General features: G+C 46.4%; 1 protein-coding gene across 1 annotated transcript in view; it reads left to right on the top strand.

Annotated features, from left to right (window-relative positions):
- The first annotated feature begins 2,824 nt into the window (after nt 1-2,824).
- The window catches only part of LOC137332574 (acid sphingomyelinase-like phosphodiesterase 3b), a 61,472-nt gene continuing 42,970 nt past the window's right edge, over nt 2,825-21,326 (top strand). The window contains exon 1 of the mRNA XM_067996505.1: nt 2,825-2,918. The gene's annotated coding sequence lies outside the window, so the exon portion shown is untranslated. The remainder of the gene's footprint in view (nt 2,919-21,326) is intronic.

Below are 21,326 nucleotides of genomic sequence, written 5' to 3'. Positions count from 1 at the left end.
CCTCAAACTCTGTCACACTGGGAATAGAGTGCAGCACACGGTGTACCTCAAACTCTGTCACACTGGGACTAGAGTGCAGCACACGGTGTACCTCAAACTCTGTCACACTGGGACTAGAGTGCAGCACACGGTGTACCTCAAACTCTGTCACACTGGGAATAGAGTGCAGCACACGGTGTACCTCAAACTCTGTCACACTGGGACTAGGGTGCAGCACATGGTGTACCTCAAACTCTGTCACACTGGGACTAGAGTGCAGCACACGGTGTACCTCAAACTCTGTCACACTGGGAATAGAGTGCAGCACACGGTGTACCTCAAACTCTGTCACACTGGGACTAGGGTGCAGCACACGGTGTACCTCAAACCCTGTCACACTGGGAATAGAGTGCAGCACACGGTGTACCTCAAACTCTGTCACACTGGGAATAGAGTGCAGCACACGGTGTACCTCAAACTCTGTCACACTGGGACTAGGGTGCAGCACACGGTGTACCTCAAACTCTGTCACACTGGGACTAGAGTGCAGCACACGGTGTACCTCAAACTCTGTCACACTGGGACTAGAGTGCAGCACACGGTGTACCTCAAACTCTGTCACACTGGGAATAGAGTGCAGCACACGGTGTACCTCAAACTCTGTCACACTGGGAATAGAGTGCAGCACACGGTGTACCTCAAACTCTGTCACACTGGGACTAGAGTGCAGCACACGGTGTACCTCAAACTCTGTCACACTGGGACTAGAGTGCAGCACACGGTGTACCTCAAACTCTGTCACACTGGGAATAGAGTGCAGCACACGGTGTACCTCAAACTCTGTCACACTGGGACTAGGGTGCAGCACACGGTGTACCTCAAACCCTGTCACACTGGGAATAGAGTGCAGCACACGGTGTACCTCAAACTCTGTCACACTGGGAATAGAGTGCAGCACACGGTGTACCTCAAACTCTGTCACACTGGGACTAGGGTGCAGCACACGGTGTACCTCAAACTCTGTCACACTGGGACTAGAGTGCAGCACACGGTGTACCTCAAACTCTGTCACACTGGGACTAGAGTGCAGCACACGGTGTACCTCAAACTCTGTCACACTGGGACTAGAGTGCAGCACACGGTGTACCTCAAACTCTGTCACACTGGGACTAGAGTGCAGCACACGGTGTACCTCAAACTCTGTCACACTGGGACTAGGGTGCAGCACACGGTGTACCTCAAACCCTGTCACACTGGGAATAGAGTGCAGCACACGGTGTACCTCAAACTCTGTCACACTGGGACTAGAGTGCAGCACACGGTGTACCTCAAACCCTGTCACACTGGGAATAGAGTGCAGCACACGGTGTACCTCAAACTCTGTCACACTGGGACTAGAGTGCAGCACACGGTGTACCTCAAACTCTGTCACACTGGGAATAGAGTGCAGCACACGGTGTACCTCAAACTCTGTCACACTGGGACTAGAGTGCAGCACACGGTGTACCTCAAACTCTGTCACACTGGGACTAGAGTGCAGCACACGGTGTACCTCAAACTCTGTCACACTGGGAATAGAGTGCAGCACACGGTGTACCTCAAACTCTGTCACACTGGGACTAGAGTGCAGCACACGGTGTACCTCAAACTCTGTCACACTGGGAATAGAGTGCAGCACACGGTGTACCTCAAACTCTGTCACACTGGGACTAGAGTGCAGCACACGGTGTACCTCAAACTCTGTCACACTGGGACTAGAGTGCAGCACACGGTGTACCTCAAACTCTGTCACACTGGGAATAGAGTGCAGCACACGGTGTACCTCAAACTCTGTCACACTGGGACTAGAGTGCAGCACACGGTGTACCTCAAACTCTGTCACACTGGGACTAGGGTGCAGCACACGGTGTACCTCAAACTCTGTCACACTGGGACTAGAGTGCAGCACACGGTGTACCTCAAACTCTGTCACACTGGGACTAGAGTGCAGCACACGCTGTACCTCAAACTCTGTCACACTGGGACTAGAGTGCAGCACACGGTGTACCTCAAACTCTGTCACACTGGGACTAGAGTGCAGCACACGGTGTACCTCAAACTCTGTCACACTGGGACTAGAGTGCAGCACACGGTGTACCTCAAACTCTGTCACACTGGGAATAGAGTGCAGCACACGGTGTACCTCAAACTCTGTCACACTGGGACTAGAGTGCAGCACACGGTGTACCTCAAACTCTGTCACACTGGGACTAGGGTGCAGCACACGGTGTACCTCAAACTCTGTCACACTGGGAATAGAGTGCAGCACACGGTGTACCTCAAACTCTGTCACACTGGGACTAGAGTGCAGCACACGGTGTACCTCAAACTCTGTCACACTGGGAATAGAGTGCAGCACATGGTGTACATCAAACTCTGTCACACTGGGACTAGAGTGCAGCACACGGTGTACCTCAAACTCTGTCACACTGGGAATAGAGTGCAGCACACGGTGTACCTCAAACTCTGTCACACTGGGACTAGGGTGTAGCTCAGGGTGTACCTCAAACTCTGTCACACTGGGACTAGGGTGTAGCTCAGGGTGTACACGGGGTGTACCTCAAACTCCTCAATAATACAGTATGAGCATTTATAGATATTCCCTTAGTTCTAGTCTCTTCAAAGTATTTGATAATGGTTCAACTGGGCAGAACCAGCTGGAACGAGTTGAGAAGTCAGTTAGACTGCAAGATGGAGTTTGTACAGTGGCAGGAGCTGCTGAATGTAACGTTTTAAAGTTTAGTAAATGTATTCCTTTATCACTTAATGTTGGATTATAATCAACCCTAAAATAAGTTTAACATAAGAACACGCTATTTTGGGCAGGAGAGGGAGTGTTGTTGTTTTCGATTACAAATTTGCCAAAACAGTCACAACTTCGTCATTGGACTCGCTGTCAGGTCAGTGCACATTGCTTTATTTATGAAACAGGTACTATGTCATGTGTTTGAGTTCAGACAGCATTGCCTCTTTATCAGAAATTCTCATTTATTGGACACTCACCAATGTGGAATGAATTGGGCTCGAACAGACTGCCAGTTTTCTTGTAGTTTTGATTTGCTCCCCTACTCTCCTGACTGTGCGTAACTCTTGTGGCACAGTTCCATGAGCATCAACTGCATTCCAACACCTTGACCCCAAGTGGGCCTTCTTCATCGGTGAAGCTGGATAGTAAGTGCTGGCGAGCTATTCGACCATAATGGACATCACACCTGAGCATGATCCTATTGTCACCTAATGTCTGTACACCAAGTGGTAAATTTACCCACTGAGTCATTGGAGGAGTACCATTGGGAGTTTTTACACTAACCAGGGATTCTGCCAAATATCTGGCAGAAAGGGATGAGGGACTTCAGTTACATGTAGAGAATTGAGAAGCTGGGATTGTTCTCCTTAAAGCAGAGAAGGTTAAGAGGAGATTTAATAGAGGCATTCAAAATCATAAAGGGTTTTGATGGAATAAATAGGGCATTCCACTTGCAGTAGGGTCGGTAACCAGAGGACACAGATTTAAGGTAATTGGCAAACGAACCAGAGGTGAGATGAGGAGACATTTTTTAAGCAGAGAGTTGTAATGATCTGGAAAGCACTGCCTGAAAGGGTGGTGGAAGCAGATTCAATAATAACTTTCAAATGGGAATTGGGAATTGAAGGGGAGAAAATTGCAGGGCTATGGGGCAAGAGCGGGGAAGTGGGACTAATTGGATTGCTCTTTCAAAGAGAGCTGGCACAGGCACGATGGGACGAATGGCCTCTTTCGTGCTGTAAGATTCTATGATTCTATGAAAGTGCGGTGCTCAACACCAAATAAACCAGTGAAGCAGATCACTTACCCACTGATCGGCTGGACAGCAGTCGTCGGTAAGCACAATGCTCACCAAATAGATCATCGCTGGTGTAAGTCTAGTACTCACTTCTCAAACACACAGGTGCACGAAGAGTATAGTGAAAACATCCTGATTGTCACGGTTACCAATCTCGAGAATTCACCAACCACAGTCAGAATTGTTAGCAGGTGGTGTGTGCCTCCCTCTAGTGGTATATTCGAGTCAGCGCACCATTCAAGGTCCCAAACTGATCACAGGCAACGGTGCAGCAGAATTCCATCACTAAACATGGCTGCTGTCAGTTACGAACAACAGAGATACAGGACTTGTATAGCTTTGTAATAAAATCTCAATCATCTGTAGTCTACTTCGTAACTGTTGACCTGCTAATCTATTTTCTTCTTCGTTGCTTAAATATGTATACTCCTGCACTTTTCTCCTTTCTGATTGGTTAGTTTTCACTTTTAAAATTCCCCAATTACGCAAAACCTTTCTCCCTTATTTTAACTTCTTTATCTTCTATCTGATTCCTGCAAAGAATATTCTCTGAGATACAACTGCCATGACAGTTCCTCGCCCATTCCACCATATACCCTTAAAAATACGAGGTAAAAAAGAATGAGAAGGGACAGTAAGTCGCACTCACATAGGATGTAGTTTGTGACTTTGTTCCAGGACTCGATACTGTGGGCAGATTAGAACCAGATTGGAGCGCCTCAAATGGAGAGTGGTGAGAGATGTGAATGCATAGTTTGGGGCAACGAGACATTCAAGGTTCATGGAGAGAAGGAGCTGGTTAGAAATGGGGTGGTAGTTCGTAGAGTAGGGATCAGAGTCGACATTTTCATAAAGGAGAGGAGCAGTGGTGATGGCGGTGAGTTTGAAGGGGGTAAGGATGGTGCTGGTGTTGCTGTTGATGATGTTGACCAGCCTAGAGCCAAGAAGGGGAGGATATGCATGCGGAAAGAGATGAAAAAGTTGTCAGCAACAGCCCTGAATGTGATCGAGACTTCCACAGTGAAGAGGCTTCACACGATGATGAGGCCAGTGGGATGACCATGGGTGTGAGTGGGGAGTTTAAGGGTGGGTGAGACAGAGGGCGGCCCGGAGAGCAGAGAGACCAGAAAAGATGGGACGGAAGAGAGAGACGTGCAGAAGCTCAGGTAGCTTCTCCGGGAGAGAGAGCTGAATGTGTAATGGTGGCTACAAAGGAGGATGTCCAGCTTAGAGCAGAGGAAGAGCCAGTGGACAATAGCAAGATAGATGATGGGAGAGCACCGATAGACGGGGTAGGAAGTTAACATAGGAATGATGCAGTGTCTCATTGGTGGAACAGAAATAAAGTAGATAGACAGGCAGCGAGGCTCAGGTACAAAGTCCAGATATAGAAGATTAAAAATGTTCACAAGCGTCAAAAAAAATGCAAAACACAACAAAAAAAACTACAAATTAAAACTTTGCATTGTGACCCACAGTCTCTTAAAACCTAAAAAAAATAAAAAGGAGGGGAAACAGGTTAAAAACAAACCCGACAAGGTATTTTTTTCTGCATGATTTGGAATTAAGCCAAGTGACACATTGAACATTGACAAGGAGCAGCCAATAGTTACAGCATTAATAGATTCAGTTCATTTGCATTGGTGGGGGGCATGGGTCAAGAAAGCATAGGTCAATGCAGACATTGCTTCAGCGATATTCTTTATGGTGTCGGAGGAACCCAGCCTTTACACTCATGTTGTTCTTGTATAGGAAATGTTGCTGGATGGTTACGCAGGAGACAGAATAAGTCAAATTCTAATTTTATTACATGGGTTATCAGTGTTTTGTGGATTCCAATCCATAATTCCATCTACTTATAATTTGGGCTACTGGTTTATTGGTGTCTAAATAAGTCAAATTCCATTCTTGTTAAATGGGATTTTCCAGAAATTTTACCGGTGTTTAGGGATCACATTCTGCGATTCCTTTCATTTTTCTGTGAAATCCACAAAGGAGTGGCCTTAATTATCTGTTGTTGGTTGTCGGCCATGATAGGTGACCAAATCTAGCAGTATTTATCCCAGCGTACTGAGAGAGACTAGGGAGGATATTTGTGAGACATTGACAATCATTATGAGGGAGTCTGTGGACATGGGGGAGGTACCAATAGATGGGCAATGTGGTGCCCATACTCAAAAAGGGTGACGAAACAGACTCAGGCAACGACAGACCCATTAGTCTCTGTTCAGTCCTATGTAAAATAATGGAATTGATTATCAGGAGTAAACTTAAAGATTATGTGTTCAACACACTAGTAAACAACAGTCAACTTGGCTTTAGACGGGGAAGGTTCTGACTGACCAACATCCTTAATTTCTTTGAAGAAGAGATAACACAAGTAGACAGTGGTAAATCCTACAACATTTTGTACTTAAACTTCCAAAAGACATTTGATAAAGTTCCACGTGAAAGGCTACTAGTTAAGATCAATGCTATAGAAATTCAGGGCAAAATATCTGAATGGGTAAGAAACTAGCTAAACGGTAGATTACAACAGGTACTGGTTAGAGGAGTCATGTTGGGTTGCGACAAAGTTCAGAGTGGGGTGCGCCAGTAATGTTGGAACCATTACTGAGTTTAATTTACATCAATGATTTGAATTCAGAAACTCAGTGGAAATTGGACAAGTCTCCAGCTGATGCCAAACTAGGAGGGGTAGTAGAGTCAAAGTGTAGGAGCAGCTCAGAAATTATAGACGAGTTAAACAAAATATGTGAGTGAGCTGAACAATGGCAATCGAAATTTAATGCACTGTCCATAGGAAGGAAATTGGGTGACACAAATACTCCACGAATAGCCTTAAAATAGCTAAGGATTAGGTAAAATTACATGGAATTTACAGCACAGAAACTGGCCATTTGTCCCAACTGGTCTATGTCGGTGTTTATGCTCCACATGACCCTCCTCCCTCCCTACTTCATATCACCCTACTTCATATCACCCTATTGGCATACCCTTCTACTCCTTTCTCCCTCGTGTACTTATCTAGCTTCCCCTTAAATGCATCTATGCTATTTGCCTCGACCACTCCATGTCATAGCGAGTTCCACATTCTAACCACTCTCTGGCTAAAGAAGTTTCTCCTGAATTCCCTATTGGATTTATTAGTGACTATCTTATATTTATGGCACCTAATTTTGGATGATGTTGAGAAAGACCTAGGAGTCTTATTAGACTTGGAGCTCAAAATGTCCAATCAACATAGAGCTAAAATGTCAAGAGAATGTTGAACTATATAGCCAAAACAGTAAAACACAGTCAGAGGAAGCCATGGTCAAACTGTACAGTGCTGTGGTCAGACCACACCTTGAGTACTGTATTCAGTTCTGGTCACCAAGAAACAAGGTAGACATTCAAGCACTGGAGGCAGTGCAGAGAGGGGCTAAAAGGCTGATCTCCAGTGTCAGGGGTCTGAGTAATGAGGGAAGTCTGGAGAAACTTGGTTTTTTTCAACCTGGAAAGAAGGCATCTGATTGTAAGTAGCATAGAAAAGGTTCATCCAGAATATTGCTTTGAATTAAACAGTGGGAGTAGGACAAGGGTTCAAACAAGTAAAAGGTCATTTATCAGGAGGTTTTCCACACAGAATGATTAATACTTGGATGGAGGGACTCCATCGCTCTCCCTGTCCATTTTCTGAGGCCATTATCATGACCTTGGCGTCCTATTTGACCCTGAGATAAGCCTCCGACCCTATATCTGCTCCTTCACTAAGACCGCCTACTTCTACCTCCGTAACATCGCCCGTCTTGGCCCCTGCCTCAGCTCATCTGCTTCCGAAACTCTCATCCATGCCTTTCTTACCTTTAGGCTTGACTTTTCCAATGCTCTCCTGGTCGACCTTTCATCTTCCACCCTCCATAAACTTGAACTCATCCAAAACTCTGCTGCCCGTATCTTAATTCACAACAAGTCCTGTTCACCCATCGCCCCTGTGCTCATTGACCTATGTTGGCTCCCGGTCTCATCCTTATTTTCGAATCCCTCCATGGCCTCGCCCCTCCCTATCTCTGTAACCTCCTCCGGCCCTACAACCCCCTGAGATCTCTGCACTCCTCCAATTCTGGCCTCAAGCGCATCCCCAGTTTTAATCGCTCCACCATTGGCGGCCGTGGCTTCAGCTCCCTAGGCCCTAAGCTCTGGAATTCCCTCCCTAAACCTCACTACTTCTCTTTCCTTTAAGATGCTCCTTAAAACCTACCTCTTTGACCAAGTTTTGGTCACCTGTCCTAATATCTCCTTATGTGGCTCAATGTCAAATTTTGTTTGATAACGCCCCTGTGAAGCATTTTGGGACATTTCACTACGTGAAAGGCGCTATATAAATGCTTCTTCTTGGTGGTGGTGGTGGCGGTGGTGGTGGTGGAAAGAACTTCCAGATACAGTGGTAGAGGATCTTTCGTGATGGATGAATTAAGTAAGCTCAAGTGGCTTTCACATCTGTAGGTGTCTTGTGCGATCTCGAAGAACCTCTTCTGTTCACATGATCGTTTCAGATTGGACTTGAGTAGAAGTAGGTTACACCTTTCCATGCCATAGTTAGGAGAATACCAAAAAATTTTCTCACCTGGGGGCAGTGCTGGTGTTGTGGCAACTTTGTCGCATCTCCCCTTCTATCTCCCAAGAATCGCACACATTAAATCAATAGTGCAAAATCAGTCCATCATCTGGCATTGGTTTTGATTTGCTCTAACAAGAAGCCAGCAAAGATACGATGGGCCGAATGGCCTCCTTCTCTGCTGTAAACCTTTATGGTTCTAAATCATTAGTGAAATTGAAGTGCTGGTATTACTGTTATGGGGAGAGCCAGAGGGCACTGTGCTCAGTCTGGCTCAATGATGAACTGGGCTAGCCTTTTCCGTTTTCCTCTCTTACATTTATGGGATCTTTGGACACAGCCACATCATGGTTTCCTTGCTACAGCCTCTGCACATCTCTCACAGAACTCTGACTTCCATTTGTCCATTGCCAATTGTGGCCAAACTCATAGAATCCATAATTCGAGATAAAATTAGATGGCATTTATAAATACAAGCGTCAATCAAGGACGGCCAGCACAGATTTGTCATAGAATCATACAGCACAGAAGGAGGCCATTTGGCCCATCGTGCATGTGCTGGCTGTTTTAAAGAACTACCATTTAGTCCCACTCCCCTGCCTTTTCCCCATAGACTTGCAATTTTTTCCTTTTTAAGTATATTTCCAATTCCCTTTTGAAAGTTACGATTGAAATGCTTCCATCGCCCTTTCAGACAGTACATTCCAGATCATAACAACTTGCTGCGAAAAAATGTCTTTTCATCTCCCCCTTGGTCCTTTTGCCAATTATCTTAATTGTATCCATTAGTTATTGACGTATCTGCCAGTGGAAAGAGAGTAGATAAGGAGAAATTATCAAAACCCTTCATGATTTTGAACACCCCTACTAAATCTCCCCTTAATCTTCTCTGCTCTAAGGAGAACAACCCCAGTTTCTCTAGTCTCTCCACACAATTCAAGTCCCTAATTCCTGGTACCATTCTAATAAATCTCCCCTGTACCCTCTCCAGGACAAATTGGATAAATAAGGCGAATGCAACAGATGTAGTGTATATGGATTTTCAGAAGGTATTCAGTGTCTCATCAGAGGCTAGTTTGGAAAATTCAGGTGTATGGTATCCGAGGAAATGTAGCAGCATGGATAGAAAATTGGCTGAGGGACAGGCCAACGTCCCAGACTCTACCATCACCATCCCTGGGTATGTCCTGTCCTATCGCCGGGACAGACCCACCAGAGGTGGCAGTACAGTGATATACAGTCAGGAGGGAGTGGCCTTGGGAGTCCTCAACATTGACTCCGGACCCCATGAAATCTCATGGCATTAGGTCAAACATAGGCAAGGAAACCTCCTGTTGATTACCACCTACTGCCCTCCCTCAGCTGATGAATCAGTCCTCCTCCTTGTTGACCACCACTTGGAGGAAGCATTGAGGGTAGCAAGGGCACAGAATGTACTCTGTGTGGGGGACTTCAATGTCCATCATCAAGAGTCAATGGGAATCAGGGGGAAAACTCTCCAGTGGCTGGAGTCATACCTAGCACAAAGGAAGATGGTAGTGGTTGTTAGAGGCCAATCATCTCAGCCCCAGGACATTGTTGCAGGAGTTCCTCAGGGCAGTGTCCTAGGCCCAACCATCTTCAGCTGCTTCATCAATGACCTTCCCTCCATCATAATGTCAGAAATGGGGATGTTTGCTGATGATTGCACAGTGTTCAGTTGCTTTTCGCAACCCCTTAGATAATGAAGCAGTCCGTGCCCGCATGCAGCAAGACCTGGACAACATCCAGGCTTGGGCTGATAAGTGGCAAGTAACATTCGCGCCAGACAAGTGCCAGGCAATGACCATCTCCAACAAGAGAGAGTCTAACCACCTCCCCTTGTCATTCAACGGTATTACCATCACTGAATCCCCCACCATGAACATCCTGGGGATCACCATTGACCAGAAACTTAACTGGACCAGCCACATAAACACTGTGGCTACAAGAGCAGGTCAGAGGCTGGGCATTCTGCAGCGAGTGACTCACCTCCTGACTCCCCAAAGCCTTCCCACCATCTACAAGGCACAAGTCAGGAGTGTGATGGAATACTCTCCACTTGCCTGGATGAGTGCAGCTCCAACAACACCCAAGAAGCTCGACAGCATCCAGGACAAAGTAGCCTGCTTGATTGGCACCCCATCCACCACCCTGAACATTCACTCCCTTCAACACCGGCGCACTGTGGCTGCAGTGTGTACCATCCACAGGATGCACTGCAGCAACTCGCCAAGGCTTCTTCAACAGCACCTCCCAAACCTGCGACCTCTACCACCTAGAAGGACAAGGGCAGCAGGCACATGGGAACAACACCACCTGCACGTTCCCCTCCAAGTCACACACCATCCCGACTTGGAAATATATCGCCGTTCCTTCATCGTCGCTGGGTCAAAATCCTGGAACTCCCTTCCTAACAGCACTGCGGGAGAACCGTCACCACACGGACTGCAGCGGTTCAAGAAGGCGGCTCATCACCACCTTCTCAAGGGCAATTAGGGATGGGCAATAAATGCTGGCCTCGCCAGTGACGCCCACATCCCATGAACGAATGAAAAAAAGGAAGTAGAGTTCAGGTAAATAGGTGCTGCTCAGATTGGACTAAGATTCGAAGTAGTCTATTGTAGGGGTCAGTGTTCGGTCCACTCTTGCTCTCAGCATATCGGTAGATGAGTTGGAATTGGGTATAGGGAGCACAATCTTAATTTGCTGACAACATAAAACTGAGGCGGGGGTGGGGGGTGCAGTTGGCAAACAGCGAGGAGGACTGTATAAGTTTTGATTAAGACAAGACAGTTTAGCAGAATGGGCAGACAGGTGGCAGATGCAATTTAATATGGAGAAGTGTGAGGTAATACATTTAGGGAAGAGAAACAAGGAATGGGTGTTAACACTGAGTGGAAGGATGCTGGAAGGTGTGGGTGAACAACGAGACCTGTGGAATTCAAGTATGTAATTCCTTGACAGTGCGAGTGCTATTAAACATAACCATAAATCCCAACAGAATTTTGGGTTTTATAAATGAGAGCTTAGAGTACAAATGTAAAGAAGTAGTAATATATTTGTACAAAACATTAAGGCCACAGTTAGAGTACTGTGTGCAATTTTGAGCATCACATTATAGGAAGGACATTAAAGGTATCGAGAGCTTACATCATAGATTTACCACGATAATGCAAGGGTGGGAAACTATTGCTCTGAAAACAGTTATGAGATACTGGGATTATTTCCACTGGAGCAGAGAAAGCTAAGAGGAAATTTAAATGAGCTATTTGAAATTATGAAGGGTTTTGACAGAGTGAATAGGGAAAGACAATTTCCTCTGCTTGGGGAGTCAGTGATGAGGAGACATCAATTTAAGATTGTCACTAGAAGAATGAGGAGAGGGGTTAGGAACAAATTCTTTACAGAGAGGGTTGTTGGAGCATGGAATGCTTTGCCACAGGAAGTGGCCGAGATAAAGATCATTGCATTTTTTTGCAGGAAAATTGGATAAATGTTTGAAACAGAGTAAGATACAGGGCTATGGGGAGTGGGATTAGTTTTGGATTGTTCTAGCGAAGAGCTGGCACAGACATGATGGGCCTAATGGCCTCTTTCTATGCTGTAAACGTCTATTATGATTGTTCAGGGCGAGGGGGGAGAGGCCAATTTAAGTACAGGGCCTTCTTCTCATCAGACCCTCTTTCAGTTTGTTGCTGCAGGAGTCAGACAGCCTGGGACCAGCCTCTTTCCAAGCTCTTTTGACTCTGTTTGTGTTTCCAGGTCTCGGTGCATACCTGAAGGAAGTTTTTATTTAAGCTCTCACTATTTTTTCTGTTTTCAAATGTTAAAAAAAACAGGTAAAATATCTGGATTTCAAAATACACTTTGAAATTTGTAATAAATTTATTATGACATTGTTGAAACCAGGATTGAAATATTTCAAATTAAATGTACGGAAAACTTCCTGAAAAATAAAAAATTGAAGAGAGTGAGAGCCCCTTAAATATTTACAGATGTGTTATTGAAGTCCAGTTATTACACCTGGGTGTAAGTATTCTAAACATAAAATTTAAACATTAACAGGAAACTGGAAATAAACCAGGAAAATTCCTGGGAATTTTTTTCCAACTAAGTGTAAAGAGCCCAATACATACAGAGGGTGGAATCACAAACTCAAGACCCCTTCCTGTTATGATTGCTAAAATAATCCAAAACCAACTCCTCCAATAGCTTCATTGGCACCGAGTCTTACAGCCCAGAAGATCCAGGTTCAATCCCTGACCTGTGCCGGGTTCGCTGATTTCAACTGAGGTGGCGTCATACTTGGCCTCAGTCCCATGCCCTGGTTTATGGAGGGATAAAGTCAGGCAGTGTTACCATCTGGATTGTATGCATGTTGGAGATCAAGTGATGACCCCCTTCCCCATTGTAAAATAGCCAGTCAACACTTAAAGAAAGATCTTGCATTTATATCAAGCTTTTCACGACCTCAGGACGACCTAAAGTGCTTTACAGCCAATGAAGTACTTTTAAAGTGTATTCACTGTTGTAATGTAGGAAATGCGGCAGTCAATTTGCACACAGCAAGCTCCCACAAACAGCAAGGTGATGATGACCAGATAATCTGTTTTTAGTGATGTTGGTTGAGGAATAAATTTTGGCCAGGACACCAGGGAGAATTCCTTGGATAATGCCATGGCCTCTTTTATATCCACCCAAGAGGGCTGATGGGGCCTCGGTTTAACATCTCATCTGAAGGACAGCACCTACAACACCTCAATACTGCACTGGAGTATCAGCCTAGATTTATGTGCTCAAGTCCCTGGAGTGGGACTATGAACCACAACCTTCATGACTCAAGAGGTAAGAGTGCTACCCATTGAGCCACAGCTGACCTAGACTCACCTGTGGAAAAGTACTCCAGCAACAGTCAGCACCTTCGGGCGAGGAGGGGCAGAAAACTGAAAAGCAAAAGATCTGCATCTGAATAATATTGGAATGTAGATCAAGTTTAACTATGCGGGGAGAAACTCAAAATGCAGCTTTGCTATAAACTGCAACAGTTAAGCTCTTGTACCTTATTCCCTTCTCAGAGAGCCTCATAGTGCACTTCCAGCCTCTGGGAATTCCCACCTTGGTTGCGGATTCAGTAACTTGGCTGACTCACGTCCGCATTCCCGGGGTTTTGGAGTCCCGGAATACTTTTCCGTTGTGGCTTCTATTCCTGTCAGGCAAGTGGGTGCCCCCTTTGCCAGGACAGAGAACGGACGTGCCAGAATTCCAGAACTTTATCACATTGTGTGACAGGAGGAGGAGTGAAAGGTGCACTGTGATAAAGGCCATGAGCCTTCAATCACAAGGCATTGTCACAACATGTGCCAAGGTTACTGTCTTTGTTACCGAGAGTTACGTAGACACAGAAATAAATGAGTGGAAGCTCCCTACAAGCAAATGCCCCTCGAGCCTGTTCCGCTATTCAATTACAAGCTTTCGGAGGCTTTCTCCTTCGTCAGGTGAGTGTCAGCTCGAGGGGCTGAATGGCCTACTCCTGCTCCTATGTACTTGGGGCCTTCCTAGTCTGTGCAGCTGAGTACCACATAAGGCAGTGGATTTACCGACCGAGTCAGATTGACCCACAGTCTGCTCTTTTAAAAAAAAGTAAAAGGCTGACTAATCGTCTGAAAATCAGTTTCTTATTCAATGCAGTCAGACTTTACTCCAACGAGGCACTAAATGTTTCCCTCGTCAAAGTCCCCTTTAAGGAGACCCTTGATAGCTCAACTGGTTTACGGCACTGTGTAGCTGAGATGTACAGACTGGAGGGTGCCAGGTTTAATTCCCAATCTGTGCTGAGTAAGAGTTGGCGGGGGGGGAGTGGGAAGGAATAAAAAGCCTCCGAAAGCTTGTGATTTTCAAATAAAACTGTTGGACTATAACCTGGTGTTGTAAGATTCCTTACATTTGTCCACCCCAGTCCATCACCGGCATCTCCACATCATGGCTATTCAATTAGATCATGGCTGATCTGTATCTTAATTCCACTTTAGCCACCTTTGCTCCATATCCCTTGATACCCTTACCTAACAAAGATCAATCGATCTCAGTCTTGCAAGTTCGAATTGACCCCCCGGCATCCACAGCCTTTTGGGGGACAGCGTTCCAGATTTCTACTACCCTTTGGGTGAAGAAGTGCTTCCTGATTTCCGTTCTGAATGGCCCAGCTCTAATTTTAAAGTTATGCCCTCTTGTTCTGGATTCCTCCCCCACCAGAGGATATAGGGTGTCAGCCATGGCTCAGTGGTAGCACTTTTGACTCTGAGTCAGAAGGTGGTGGGTTCAAGTCTCACTCCAGTGAGTTGAGCGCACGTAATCTAGGCCAACACTCCAGTACGGTACTGAGGGAGTGCTGCACTGTCAGAGGTGCAGTCTTTCTGATGAGACGTTAAACCTGGGCTCCATCTGCCCTCTCAGGTGGAAGTAGATGATCCCATGGTACTATTTTGAAGAAGAGCAGGGGAGCTCCCCCCGGTGTCTTGGCCAATATTTATCCCTCAACCTACATCACGAAAAATAGATTATCTGTTCATTATCACGTTGCTGTTTGTGGGAGCTTGCTGTGCGCAAATTGGCTGCAGCGTTTCCTGCAGTACAACAGTGACTACGCTTCAAAAGTAGTCGAAATTGGCTGTAAGGTGCTTTGGGATGTCCTTAGGCTGTGAAAGGCGCTATATAAATGCAAGCCCCTTCTTTTCTTTCTCTTTATCTACCCCATCAAATCATTTTAACATTTTAAACACAAGTACAATCCCTGTGCTGAGCTAGCTGATCTGAGTTGGGATGGTGGTGGCCAGACGGAGCTCCAGCTATCCCTTCATGTCCTTCATATTGTTGCATTGTGAGTTTATAAATATCTGTTACATTCACAAGTGCTTCGGAAATAGCCCGTGTGCAACATTTCAGCTCTAAGGTCATGTGACGAGTTTGAGTTACGCTCACAGCTGAATCTCCATGGAGGTGTGTTTACACTGGGGTTTCCCTGGAGGCTCTCAAAACTGAGTTGTTGCTCGGCTGGTTAAGGTTGAGCCCTACAGGCCAGCAAGGTCCTCGGCCTGTACTGAGTTAGGTGATCCCAGCTGGGACAGCTAGGGGAGCTACAGTGGACCTCATTGTTCCCGGGCTTCGGACCTGTCCTGATATGTATCCTTTGGCCTTTGTGGATGTCAGGAGGCAGAGAATCAAACTTGGCTACGATGCCCCATGCAGTTGAACAGCCTGCCAACTCTCACTGTTTAGACTCACAGCTGAGGAATGGCCAGTTGGACGAAGTGCCAGTGGGTGCCTGGTGCTTGTGGGACCATACTCAGGCGAGAGTCAGCACCTTCACAAATTAAAACAACTTCTCTGTGGAACTGCAGCCACATTGGCGCTTTCTGTCGGGGGGTGGTGGAGAGATGGGGAGGAGTGGGGGGGGGAGGTGCGGTGATGTTACTGCTAACTTTTAAAATGGGATCATTCTCAACCGAAAGGAAAGGTGGGGGAAAGCTGTGGGGGTCAGTCCATCAACCTGACCTCTCGGCTGACTGACCGGTTTCATCACCTCTTGTGAGAAGTGGTTCGGGTGATCTCTGCCCTACTGTTAACAGACAAATAGTTTTGGGGAGTGGCGGGGTGGGGGTGGGGGTTGCGGGGAAATCACTGGGGTCTGTCTCTCCAGTTGATATTTAATGGTTTCTATGGGGTCTGTTGTTGAGCTTCATGAAAGATTAAGTTTCCTGAATATTTCCCCTGCTTAAACCAACAGGCTTAAAGAAAAGGTGAAATTGTGAATCTAGTTTGGTTCAGGAACTTTAGTGTGCTGCTCGGAGGCCACTGCAAGGTCAGAGTCTGCGACTGTATTGGCAGATGTGGAATCTATAAGCCTCGAATCGCTGGCTGATCTTAAACAGCAAGTGTGTGCTGGGCCGCTTGTGTTTGACTGGCTGGCAAACAGTTGCGACAGGAAGTGGAGTCTATTAATAATACCAGAGAACACAGGCCCTATTGTACCCGGGGCAGCCAGTGAAGTCATTCGGAAGTTTCTCGGTGCAGGAAAGAGTGAAATAAGTGAGTTTCCTGCTCCCGGCTATAGGGAAAGGAATTTTTTTTTGATACCGTCAGTGCGAGCAGCACTTTATTACTGTCAGGGAATTGCTCCCACAGTCACGTGATTTGCACTGACTCCAAGCACGCATAATACCGTCCATTCAATGCTTTTATTAAAAAAATGTCCACTAACATATCTGTCAGCTCAGTGGGTTTAGCCAGTGAGTAATCAAGTGATGCTAGTCCTAGGTTTGGGCATTCTTTTCTGAGTTTAAGAAAGAAAGACTTGCATTTATATAGTGCTTTTCACAACCTCAGGGTGCCCCAAAGTGCTTTACAGCCAATTAAGTACTTTTTGAAGTGGAGTCACTGTTATAGAATCATAGAATCATAGAAGTTACAACATGGAAACAGGCCCTTCGGCCCAACATGTCCATGTCGCCCAGTTTATACCACTAAGCTAGTCCCAATTGCCTGCACTTGGCCCATATCCCTCGATACCCATCTTACCCATGTAACTGTCCAAATGCTTTTTAAAAGACAAAATTGTACCCGCCTCTACTACTGCCTCTGGCAGCTCGTTCCAGACACTCACCACCCTTTGAGTGAAAAAATTGCCCCTCTGGACCCTTTTGTATCTCTCCCCTCTCACCTTAAATCTATGCCCCCTCGTTATAGACTCCCCTACCTTTGGGAAAAGATTTTGACTATCGACCTTATCTATGCCCTTCATTATTTTATAGACTTCTATAAGATCACCCCTTAACCTCCTACTCTCCAGGGAAAAAAGTCCCAGTCTGTCTAACCTCTCCCTGTAAGTCAAACCATCAAGTCCCGGTAGCATCCTAGTAAATCTTTTCTGCACTCTTTCTAGTTTAATAATATCCTTTCTATAATAGGGTGACCAGAACTGTACACAGTACTCCAAGTGTGGCCTCACCAATGCCCTGTACAACTTCAACAAGACATCCCAACTCCTGCATTCAATGTTCTGACCAATGAAACCAAGCATGCCGAATGCCTTCTTCACCACCCTATCCACCTGTGACTCCACTTTCAAGGAGCTATGAATCTGTACTCCCAGATCTCTTTGTTCTATAACTCTCCCCAACGCCCTACCATTAACGGAGTAGGTCCTGGCCCGATTCGATCTACCAAAATGCATCACCTCACATTTATCTAAATTAAACTCCATCTGCCATTCATCGGCCCACTGGCCCAATTGATCAAGATCCCGTTGCAATCCCAGATAACCTTCTTCACTGTCCACAATGCCACCAATCTTGGTGTCATCTGCAAACTTACTAACCATGCCTCCTAAATTCTCATCCAAATCATTAATATAAATAACAAATAACAGCGGACCCAGATCCCTGAGGCACACCGCTGGACACAGGCATCCAGTTTGAAAAACAACCCTCTACAACCACCCTCTGTCTTCTGTCGTCAAGCCAATTTTGTATCCAATTGGCTACCTCACCTTGGATCCCATGAGATTTAACCTTATGTAATCACCTTAGGAATCACGGCAGCCAATTTGCGCACAGCAAGATCCCACAAACAATGTGACAACAACCAGATAATCTGTTTTAGTGATGTCGGTTGAGGGATAAATATTGGCCGGGACACTGGATGGAACTCCCTGCTCTTCTTCGAAATAGTGCCGTGGGATCTTTTACGTTCACCTGAGAGGGTGGACGGGGCCTCGGTTTAACATCTCATCCGAAAGACGGCACTCCCTCAGCGAAAGAGTTATGTTTTAAGGTGGACCTTAAAGGAGAAGGAGGAGGTGGAGACGTTCAGGGACGGAATTCCGGAGCGTGGGGCCTAGTTGGCTGAAGGCACGGCCACCAATGGTGGGGCGAAGCGAGGGGAGGAATGCACGAGAGGTCAGAGTCAGAGGAACAGAGAGTTGGGGGTTGGGTAATTTGGGTTTCATGGAGGTAACGGGGATGGAAGGGGCGAGGCCATGGAGGGAGTTGAACAGAAGGATGAGAAATTTAAATTTAAGACATTGGGGACACAGTGTCAATGAATAGCACTCAACTATGATGACTACTGTGATGGAATATCCTGCTGCTACTGTCAAGGCTCATACATGAATAAAATCCACTTGTGCAAGGTCCTGGGGGGTGCCTGGAGCCTGCGGCAATATATCCCCACAAGGAGTCAAGACTTTATGGCTCCTGCGTTTGGCTACATTGCAACAATGACTTCACTTCATTGGCTGTGACCACTTTGGGATGCCCTGAGGACATGAAAAGCACATTATAATGTTTGTGGATCAGTGATACCTGAGCCTCTGCGTCAGAAGGTCGTGAGTTCAAGTCCCATTCCAAAGCACATAATCCAGGCTGACACTTCAGTGCAGTACTGCGGGAGTGCTGCACTGTTGGAGGTGCCGTCTTTCGGATGAGACGTTAAATCGAGGCCCCGTCTATCGTCTCAGGTGGACGTAAAGACCCCATGGCACTATTTTGAAGAAGAACGGGGGACCTTCATAACAGTGCCCACACTTCAAAATTACTTCATTGGCTGTAAAGTGCTTTGGGCCATCAAAGGAGCTACATAAATGCAAATCTTTCATTCTTTACTTTTTATTCAAAGAGTCTACTTCCTTCTCCGAGCACAAAGGACAGGAGCATGGTGGTTATGTTACTGGACTAGTGATCCAGATGCCTGGACTGATAATCACAGAGAATGTGAATTCAAATCCACCCTGGCAATTTGAGAATTTGAATTCAATTTTAAAAATCAGGAAATAAAACCAGTAAAAGTGACCATGAAACTGTTGGATTGTTGTAAAAAAACCAATTCATTGACTAATGTTCTTTAGGGAAGGAAACCTGCCGTCCTTACTGGTCTGGCCTATATGTGACTCCAGTCCCACAACAACGTGGTTGACTGTTAACTGTCCTCTGAAGTGGCCTCGTAAGAGACCCAGTTGTATCAAACTGCTACAAAGAAATACCACACAGACTGCAGCGGTTCAAGAAGGCGGCCCACCATCACCACCTCCTCAACGGCAACTAGGGATGAGCCATAAATGTCATCCTTGCCAGCGACGCCCACATCCCAAAAATGAATAAAAAAAGACGGAGGGCGAGTCTAATGGGACGGTGGGATTGATGCGTGGGAACCCCGAAACGGGGGACGTACCTGGAAGTTCTGAAGGAAGGGAGGTCTGGCCGATTTTAACTGCCGAGCCTCGTTTTAATATTTGTAGCGTAGCCGGCAAGAATGACGTCAAGGCCGGCCGGCCGGCGGGAACGGGAATCGGGGCAGGAGCCGGCCGTTGCCGGGGACCCACGGGAGCAGTCCCCGGCATAAAGTGAGTACTGGGCGGGGAGAATTCCCAAACAGATGCCGGTGTGGGGAGGGAGAGGGAGGTCCGAGGCAGGGGAGGCCCAAGGATTTCTTCCGGATCCTGGCGGAGCAGCACTCCTGCTCCTCTTAGCCCCAAAGGAATCCTACCGGAGAATAAAACATGTTACTTACCTTCGTCCCGAGTGCTGGCTAACTTACTGAGCTCTAAACATTTTTGAAAAGTGTTTTAGGATAATTAAATGTCGATTGGAATAAAATTCAGAAATATCCCCCTAACTTCATGGTCTCCTCTGATTATCCTGTGCTTTCAATGGCTCTTTGGGCACTTTATGTCTGTCTGTACAGCGTGTTGGACATCAGCTAGCCATATCTGCAATTGACACCAGTGTACCAGGCCAAATCAAAGCTTCCCATGCTAACATATCTTCAATTCCTTTGGTGGCTTAGGTGTATTTTTGTCAAGATAAGCTTTCTCGAGCTGGCAGGTACGAGGACTTTGTAATGTTTGAAGATAAGCCCCTCTCCCAAGAGTTAATTTACCCGGGGAGTCCCAATGCTGCTGTATCTCAGCAACAACTTTTCACGACTGGAAAACCTTCCACTATCGGGGATTTCAGTTTTTGTAAAGAATGCTTTGTCTCAGCTTTTGTTATAATCTCACTTATGACACGCGGAGACAGGATACCATACACTTGGTTATTGATTGTTTTTCTCATCTGTGCTGTTAATTTCAGGTAAGTAATTTGACTTAATGTGTTGGCCACATACAGTTCTGCACTTTGCCCCACCATTGGCGTCTGTGCCTTTAGCCGTCTAGGTCCTACGCTCTGCAATACCCCCTCTGCCTCTCCTCCTCTAAGACCCTCAAAAATACCTGCCTCTTTGACCAAGTTCCTCCTAATATTGTCACGGTTTGACTTGACCCCTGTCATCATGCTGCTAACCCACTGGCTTGACCCCTGTCATCATGCTGCTAACCCATTGGCTTGACCCCTGTCATCATGCTGCTAACCCACTGGCTTGACCCCTGTCATCATGCTACTAACCCACTGGCTTGACCCCTGCCATCATGCTGCTAACCCATTGGCTTGACCCCTGTCATCATGCTGCTAACCCACTGGCTTGACCCCTGCCATCATGCTGCTAACCCATTGGCTTGACCCCTGCCATCATACTGCTAACCCACTGGCTTGACCCCTGTCATCATGCTACTAACCCACTGGCTTGACCCCTGCCATCATGCTGCTAACCCACTGGCTTGACCCCTGCCATCATGCTGCTAACCCATTGGCTTGACCCCTGTCATCATGCTGCTAACCCACTGGCTTGACCCCTGCCATCATGCTGCTAACCCATTGGCTTGACCCCTGCCATCATACTGCTAACCCACTGGCTTGACCCCTGTCATCATGCTGCTAACCCACTGGCTTGACCCCTGCCATCATACTGCTAACCCACTGGCTTGACCCCTG

This window comes from Heptranchias perlo, chromosome 14, assembly GCF_035084215.1.
Source record: "Heptranchias perlo isolate sHepPer1 chromosome 14, sHepPer1.hap1, whole genome shotgun sequence".
In the NCBI taxonomy this organism is placed as follows: Eukaryota; Metazoa; Chordata; class Chondrichthyes; order Hexanchiformes; family Hexanchidae; genus Heptranchias; species Heptranchias perlo.
Note: the sequence above shows the minus strand (reverse complement) of the source record. Positions and strands in the feature narration are given on the sequence as shown.